An 8,298-nucleotide genomic window follows, 5' to 3' on the forward strand; every position below is an offset into this window, starting at 1 on the left:
AGTCCGTTGTTTTATGCAGGAATTGAAATCGGCGCCGCGGCGAGAAGCGAGAGAGAAACTTCTAAAAACAGCGCCGAGCGAGCGTGCTCAAAGTTCGAAGTCCACGTTGACGTCGAGTATAATAGTGTTTCCTGTGCTGGCGCCGAATGCGGCCGGTGAATTCAAGATACAGCCGCGCCTCCCTGACTTTGGCCTGTGTGAAAAGCCACAAATTTTTAATAAAAATATGACCTGTAGCATATGACGACACTGCTGCCACCTACATTCTTTTTGGTTTAGACTGTAAGCTAACAGTTGCAACAGGTCTCGTTGTACTGCCGGAGTGCCGCCGCCAGCTTCACATGTGTGCCGCGCTTACATGTTTATCGTGTATTGTGTGCGTTTATTGCGTACTTATCGTACGCGACATTCGTCGACTGGGCATTTTCCGCGTGTTGGGGCGCTCTCCTGCCTTGATCCAGTGGCGGATGATGGTCGTTGTTCGTTGCCACTCAACACAGCCTCACGGGACGCACAGCTTTGTGTCCGCGCTCAAAAGTGCTTTCTTGCTTCGTTCATCGATTACTCACGTTGATCGAGTGATCGAGTGTACTTCCGAAGACAATCCGCGTCCGAGTGTTTTGACAAGCGGCGACCGCGGTTCCACAGGAGCGGAAGCTTGAGCCTTTTGACGAGCGACTGTGAAGAGTGCCAATGCCAAACTTGGGTAAGTTGAAGAAGGTCGCTGAACTACGTAACTTTGTTACTTCATTGCATGACAGCTGTTTGCAGGAACCGTCGTGTTGGCACAGCGAGGATGATCAACAGATACCCGATAGGCAGGTATGTTTTGTGCTTTGGGTGCACTTATATACACCACCATAAATGACATGTTTGAAGGATGCGCATTGCGCTACGCAATCTTATGCTTCGATCATGCAGGCCTCGTGTCGTTGTGCTGTTATTCCTTGACTGTTTACTGTACGAGATCGCTTGAGAGTGTTTCTAGAATCCCTTGTCGCCGTTAGAAAGTGTGTGCTTTTAAACACATGGGGTCGTCCCATAATGTGTTCACTGTGGTGATGCGAGAGTTCACCAAACTCGGCAATAACACGCAAAATTATCACAAGACTGGGGACGTGATACAGGGGCGTAGCCAAGGGGGGGGGTTGGGGGGGTTCAACCCCCCCCCCCCGAAATTTTTCAGTTTTGCTTGCGTATATAGGCACGCACACATACAAACGCACGCACAAACATACATAAAGTATGGTTGAACCTCCCCCAAAAAAAATTTCTGGCTACGCCCCTGACGTGATAGCAAAACACACAGCCCTGACACGCGCACACGATGAAGGATATGTTTTCGTGGTTGCGTCCCCGAGCTTTTCGCCAGAAATCCATGCAGTTGTTTTGTGGTTAGGATTTTAACCTAGCTGCCTCATAAATGTTTTAAAGGAGCTCACTCGAAGTAATGTATTTGAGTGAATTACGTTACGTACTGGTACTAAGTGCACACTCCAACAAATGCGTACTTAATGTGAAGAAGCACATGTTTATATCAAATAGTGTTAGTAGACGAATATGTCAATTCAATTAGGTTAATTAAGCTAACACATGCTACTCTTTGTTTCAATATTGTGTGTTTGAGAAAATATGCGTGAGCTTGTGTTCTGCCATTATATATTTTTTCTTAGCATCTTTAAGCACACGAGGTTCTCTATCACAAATAACTTAGATTGTGCTCATGTTGCGAGAATGTTGCTTTATTGTGTGGTGCTTTAAGTTATTGTATTTTCACGCTTTTTTTTACTCAGCATAGTACCAATATTGCTCTCTTACTTAAATGCATAACCAAGGTTTAGTATGCAGTGATTTAGGGTTTATTGAGCTTTGTAAGGTCATAAATTAAAAGAAAAAGGTCTCAATTCTCATATATGTTTCCAGAAGTTCACAGAAAGTTGGAAAATATTATTGGTTTTGTGAAGGCCTTACATAACTTAAAATGAAATCAAATTGACCGCTCAACTCGACAAGACAAACTACACGGGAATTCGTTTTAGAGAACCAAAAGTTTGTTCCCTGAATGGCTTACATTCATGATGCAATACAATATGCATGGCTCATTCCCACCTCACACCAAGTGCACATGGACCCGCACACTCTTTCATTTTTTTATATTTCGATAAAAGTGTGCATATCGTTATTTTCATGTGGATCGCCCATAGGGCTATGTGCATATTTCGGGTATTCCTTACAGTCTTGGGCAATAACTAGTTACTAGTAACGCGTTACCGGTAACTAGTTACTTTTTTCGGTAACTTGTAACTGTAACTAGTTACTTTTAATTTATAGCAACTTGTAACGGTAACACTGTTACTTTTTTACAGAGTAACTGTAATGGGAAATACCGTTACAGTTACTTTCCCATATCCTCTCCACCTTTCATCTTTCCACAGCACGGCTCCCCTACCAATTTAGGGGTGGAGGTCGCTTAGAGAATTATCTACCCTGCAGAAGACCGAGGTCAGCAGTCAGTCTTTAACACAACTTAAGTTTACTTGTAAACTACATGTCGTAAGTCAATCATGTTGGAACTGAACAACTTGCTAAATTCAAGTAGTTTTTTTTTCCGGCGTATATATATCCTTTTTGTCACTTAAGCTTCTAGCTCGGTTCTTGGTGTACCGGTGGAACATCACGACGCCAAGTTTATATTCTCCTTCGTCCGAGGCTGCGCAATAATCGTGTTTGACTGATGGCTAGAAAGCAGCAGAGCGCGAAACGGTTGAGAGGCACAAATACCGTGAACAAAGTAATTTTTCAAAACCTCTTTGAAACTAATTGTAAAAGGTTTACTCCAACTTAATACAACAATTATTAACAAAATCACATGGACGTTTCGCCTCCTATGCATGTGACATCCTCAGTATACACTGGCAACAAGAAAAAGAAAAGGAAAGAAAGAAAAAAATTTGCGGAGATCGACCAGTGTCCCATACGTCCGTGTAAACCAGTAGGGGAATGTGGTTGTTGCATGTTATAGTCGGATACAACTTTAGAAGTCAGCGGCATTTTCTCCTCAAAGGCAGATGAACACAAGTCTGCACCAATGGGCGCACACTCGGGACGGACATCATGAGCGGGATGGCGGTGGCTTCGCCTTTGGAGAACATCGGCGCGTGCATGAGCGGGACTATTTCTTTTCTTTAGTCTCTCCTGACTTCTTAAGTTGTATCCGACTATAGTTACTGTATATGCTACGACATGGCTCCTAAAGGTGCCATATACAGTAACTATATTGCAAGCCGATGCGTCGCGGCGAATGAACCGCGATTCCAGGAGTTTCTTCCCCTCACCTTCGTTCACGAGCCAGCGTCGTCACAGTGTTTACGTCAAAGCTATGCCCTGTTCTCCGGAAGTGTTAAACAAGCTCCGTCTTAGAATGCGTTGCATGAGTTGCTTTAACAACATCCCGCTTTAAGCCTCATTGATTCTTTCCTTCCCGTTTCGCCGATGCAAGTCGCGTCGCAATGCCCGCATCGGGCTTGTATATCACCCTACTCTGATCGTCCGCAGGTGTGCAATCTTTGGGTTTCGCGAACACATGCCCCAGAGTAGAACGGGACTTAGAAACGGTTTGTATGCCCAGCGGACGCAAAGCTAACCGAACAGGGTCTGATACACCTTGAACATATATATGGAACAGACACAATGGACGTCGTCTTCATTCGTCACACACTCTCCGTTGCTATTCGCATGCGCTTCTGGGTGTCGTTAATAAACATCCTATGATACTGCTGTCGTTCTAGTGCATCAACCACATTTTCCATTTCGAGTATCAGAGGACATTTGTTATTATTTGCAAATAAATTCCCTTTTTCACCAACGGTGCATGAACAACAAAATTGATGCAACAAAATGAGGTGTACACAACAAATGCTTGTGTTTGGCCCCCTATTAGGTTTACTTCGTCTAGGGTTTTACCACGTGCAATTTTGACTGCCCGCATGCCTTCGTACATATTTAATACAGTCGAAACCCGCGATAACGAAATCCCGCGGGAACGAAATTCTCACAGCAACGAAATATTTTCGGAGCACCGGCGAACGCCCATAAGATTCCATGCATTTCGTAACTCACGACGACGAAAGATATTCATACCACATTCACTCAATAACGATATTTTTGAAACGCGAGTGCGCAAATAATCTACTCTCGCAGCATTAACTACATTCGAAAACTGCTGAAATGCATTCATGCTGCACTTAAATTTTGCAGAACTATCGCTACAGCGCAATTGAGAAGCAGCCGCCATCATTGTTTACAAAAAAACAAAGCTGGCGACAGTGATGATGATAATGATGGCTTGCCGAAAAACCTGCTCGTTATCGCAGGCTCCACATTCTTCATGGAGTTTCGCTGGTTTGCTTGGCTCTGAGCTTGGCTTTGTCGGCTTTGCGCGCACATGGTCGCGTGTGGGGAGCCATTTGTGTAGCGTTTGCTTAGCCGCTTGGTGCAACGTTAACTGTGTGTTGAGATTGCTTCGTGCGATTTCGCTGCCTGCGAAGATGCCGCCCACGCACTGACCAGTGCGTGGGCGAACTTTGTGCCGTGGCAAACGAGATTCCCGATCGAGAGGCATGAAATTGCTACATGGTAAGGCCCGCGAAAGCAAACTTACTGAATTTTGGAAATAAAATGTGTTTTTTGTAAATTCCATGTCTTTTCTGCCGCATTCTCGCGCCAACGAAATTCCCGCAAGAGCGAAATTTTGTGCTTACCCCGCCGATTTCGTTATTGCGGGTTTCAACTGTAAATGAATTCTATCGTTTGGTTTGTAATCTATTATTTATTTTATACAGTAACGGAAAAGTAGCGACGTTACTTGTCACAGTAACTGTAACTGTAACAGGTTACTTTTGGAAACTCTGTAACTGTAACTGTAACAGTTACTTTAACAGAGCCAATGACTTCACCCATCAAGCACGTGTTTTTCAGACACCCCTCTCAATATCACTTAAATTCCACATGTGGGCTTTTAAAAGTACGCCGCCCGCTTTCCCCGCCTGTAGTTGCCTTACCCACGATCTTCTGCAGCCCTTTGTGAGGGCTAGACGTGCCGCCCTTCTGCAGCCTTTCCAAGTGGCTTTCATACTCCACTCTTTTTTTTTTGCCTTTGACGGCTCTCGCTCAGTAGAACCCCCCCCCCCTTTTCCATTTTTTTTTCTTTTTTTCTCTCCTTTTTCTTGCTTTTTTTTTCCTTCTTTGCAGCTACCCTTACTTCTGAGATGAGAGGCCTGAGCGCCGTTGCAAACTTTCTTGAAATGATGTGGCAAGGGCTACACTCCTCTCTCTAGTTTTCTCTTTCCAGGCAGCAATTACCAACAGCGACAAGCACCACCGCTAGACATGACGTCAACACTAACCCTTTAAAACTAACACGCCAAGGATGACAAGGTGCCTTCGATAAAGATAGGTCCCCCTATGGAAACGTCGGCCAGCCTGTCTGAGGCACTTTCTCCTGTTTGAAACCTATCCCACTTTTTTGGCTTAGGTAACTGTAACACTGTTACATTTTACTGGTAACGTGCCCATGACTGATTGCTTACTGTGTACATGTGTGAATGTTGAACACGCAATGGCACTCTTTCAATAGTCTGCAAGTGGCTGGTCCACTAATACCTGTTCTTATTGCACCCTGATCCCTTCATTCAAGGATCGATCTCTTTATTATATGAATATAGACTTGCCTGAAGACATGTTTGGTACTCACTATCTGTGTGTGGTTGGGTTTGTCTTGAGTGAAAATCAACATTTCCTTGTGGTATCTATTATGCATGTATCAGCGATGAGAGCTGTTCATGGCACCGACACAGAGGACAGATTGCTGTACAAGATAGGAGCATACTTCCTGCAAGCCCGGGCAAGCCATAATGAGTGGTAGGCATTTCTTTTCATCACTAGATTGCGACAGTTTGGACACATGGCACCTATAGACCTTATGCAAAATCTGCTGCCATCTAGCGGCCGCTGTGTGCATTTCCGCCATGTTGAAGGCTAAGCGCGCTCCGCATGTAGACAAGGAGCGTACATATCAACGTGTGGCGGCTGATAAGAACGAAAATGCTAACATATTTTCGAGTGCTGTGTTGCTGAGATTGAGGAAATTGGGATGAAGAAAGAAGGTTTGCAGGAAACAAGCCTCCATGTTAGTACATTTCCTCGTGGCCGACGAGAATCAGCAGATCGTTCCGTTGCTTCGGTTACTGCTTACGACTAACGCCGTGTTTCCGTTCGCCGTTAATATATGCGGTATGTGACAGCATCGGCACTCATCAGAGAACACTCTTTCATGTCATGCCAGAACAAGAAAGTTTTCGCACCGTGTGCTTGCTGCAGGCACAAACCCGCTTCGTGTACGAGCTTCAAAGCTGCATCGCGGCTACTCGCGAATGCCTGCGCTGCTGTTGATATTAGCTTGTTTATTAAATTGCGATAACAATTACATGTTAGACAGATAGCTCGTGCGCGTCATTGATTTGCAGCGGACGGACCGATTGTGCTGGAGCGTGTTGTTTGTAGTTTGTTTTCGATGGTGGAGTTTAACAAGGTAGCGTCTGGTGGGATGCTTTGCGTGCGTATTTCTTCACTATGCGTATTTTTCAAGCATTTCATGTGGTATCACTGCCAGGTTCAGACGGGTTGCCCGGATGTCCTGACTGCCCCCACCCCTTACTTTTTTTGTTTAACTTATACCCCAGGAAGAGCAAATCAGGTTCTCCCAAAAGCTGATCCCCCCTTCGGAAAAATCCTCTGTACACTCCAGTTTGCTATGAAATGTTAACAGGTGCTTCAAGTGCGTGGTACTTTTCTTATGAAACTAAATAAAATGCTGTTCCGGGAAATGTGCTACATTCTACCGTGGGTGCGCTACCACTGGTTACGCGCTGAGGCGGTTTCAGTCGGCGAAGCAAAACTGCCTTGCCGCAACGGGTTTAAATTGTAAAGCACCAGTAGGCCCCTAAAGCGACAATGTGAACACGAATATTCTTGGCGTTTCCTGTTATATAGGATCACATATCGGAGGATATTCAATCATCTACTTCTAGGAGACACTACAATTTTCATGTTCACTTTCCACGTGCATGAGATGCGCAATTTTCTGCATTTTAATCGCACGGTAATTCTGTACATAACATAGGTCGGATGACTACAACAGCGAAATAATATTATTTCAAAGATAAAAAGAGGACAACGTGTTATTTAAAATTAGATGGACACTACGTCGGCTAGACATAGGCTGTCCCTCATGAAATATGCTTTGAATTGGGTCAACTGCACTTTCTTACCGTCATCGCTGCGCCTAGCCGCGCTAAATAAAGCCTCTTCCCAACCATCCTACATTTGTGGGAATCGAGCGCGCCCTTCCCTTTGGCGCCTCGTTCCCCAGCTAGCGCGCGTGTTGGCCCCGCGCGGCTCGAGCGCCGGGAACCGCCGGTAATCGGCGGTATGGCGACCGCGGCGGCAGCGCCAGGCCTCTTTGTCTGGTGCAAGCCATGCGTCAGCCTCCCGGCGCGCGGGCACGCGTCCGGACATGCCTCGACATGCTCACTTGCTCACGCCACCAAGCTAGCTTACGTCACTGCGCAACGACTCTCCTCATTGGCCGCCAGTGACAACCCCCTTCCCCCTTGAGCTCGCTTCTGTCTGGCGCGGGCTTGCCCGCGTCAGATGCTCTCAGGCTAGCACGAGAGGTTGACGCGCTGCTCTAGCAGGCGGCTTCTCGTTCGTGTGCTCGACCGCTGCCCTTTGTGTGGTAGTCTTAGCGCCGCTGGCAAGCGTACTCGATCGGTCTTGCGGATTTCCCCTTCCGGCCTGCAAGCATGTGAGTGTCGTACTGCGCTGCATCTTGGGTTAATAAACCCGTTGTTGCTGTTACCCTGCCTCGTGCGTGGTTTCTGCGCCGTGTCGGAGAAAACGACGAACCCGGCCGCAGCGTCGTCGCACGCAGCGGCAGTGGAGAACGTCGCGTCCCTGCACGGTCGCGCTCGTAGGTAAGCCTAGTGCGAACCTATCTCCACACATTATACAAGCATGATATTCAGATAGCTAACAACGCTTTATTCGCTACACTGAAAACAGACAGGCCAATTTGTAACCTAGCGCAGAGCTTCATTATCGACGACGACAGGCCTGCACGTGACTCGCAGTGTCAAACTTGTACCTTCTTCTCGCTGTGAGGCGGTTCTTTACACGTAATAACCGTCAACGTAAAAACTAGGAAATGCCGGTAACGTGTACAGGCCCGCCTGACATTTT

The 8,298-nt window shown here is 46.3% G+C and overlaps 1 long non-coding RNA gene across 1 annotated transcript; it reads left to right on the plus strand.

The window, feature by feature from the left end:
- The first annotated feature begins 560 nt into the window (after positions 1–560).
- LOC125756667 (uncharacterized) lies at positions 561–5,858 on the plus strand. The gene is made up of 3 exons (XR_007414674.1): positions 561–706; positions 772–822; positions 5,826–5,858. It is a non-coding gene; the product is annotated as an uncharacterized LOC125756667 (long non-coding RNA).
- Positions 5,859–8,298: the final 2,440 nt, after the last annotated feature.

This window comes from Rhipicephalus sanguineus, unplaced genomic scaffold, assembly GCF_013339695.2.
Source record: "Rhipicephalus sanguineus isolate Rsan-2018 unplaced genomic scaffold, BIME_Rsan_1.4 Seq4303, whole genome shotgun sequence".
NCBI lineage: Eukaryota > Metazoa > Arthropoda > Arachnida > Ixodida > Ixodidae > Rhipicephalus > Rhipicephalus sanguineus.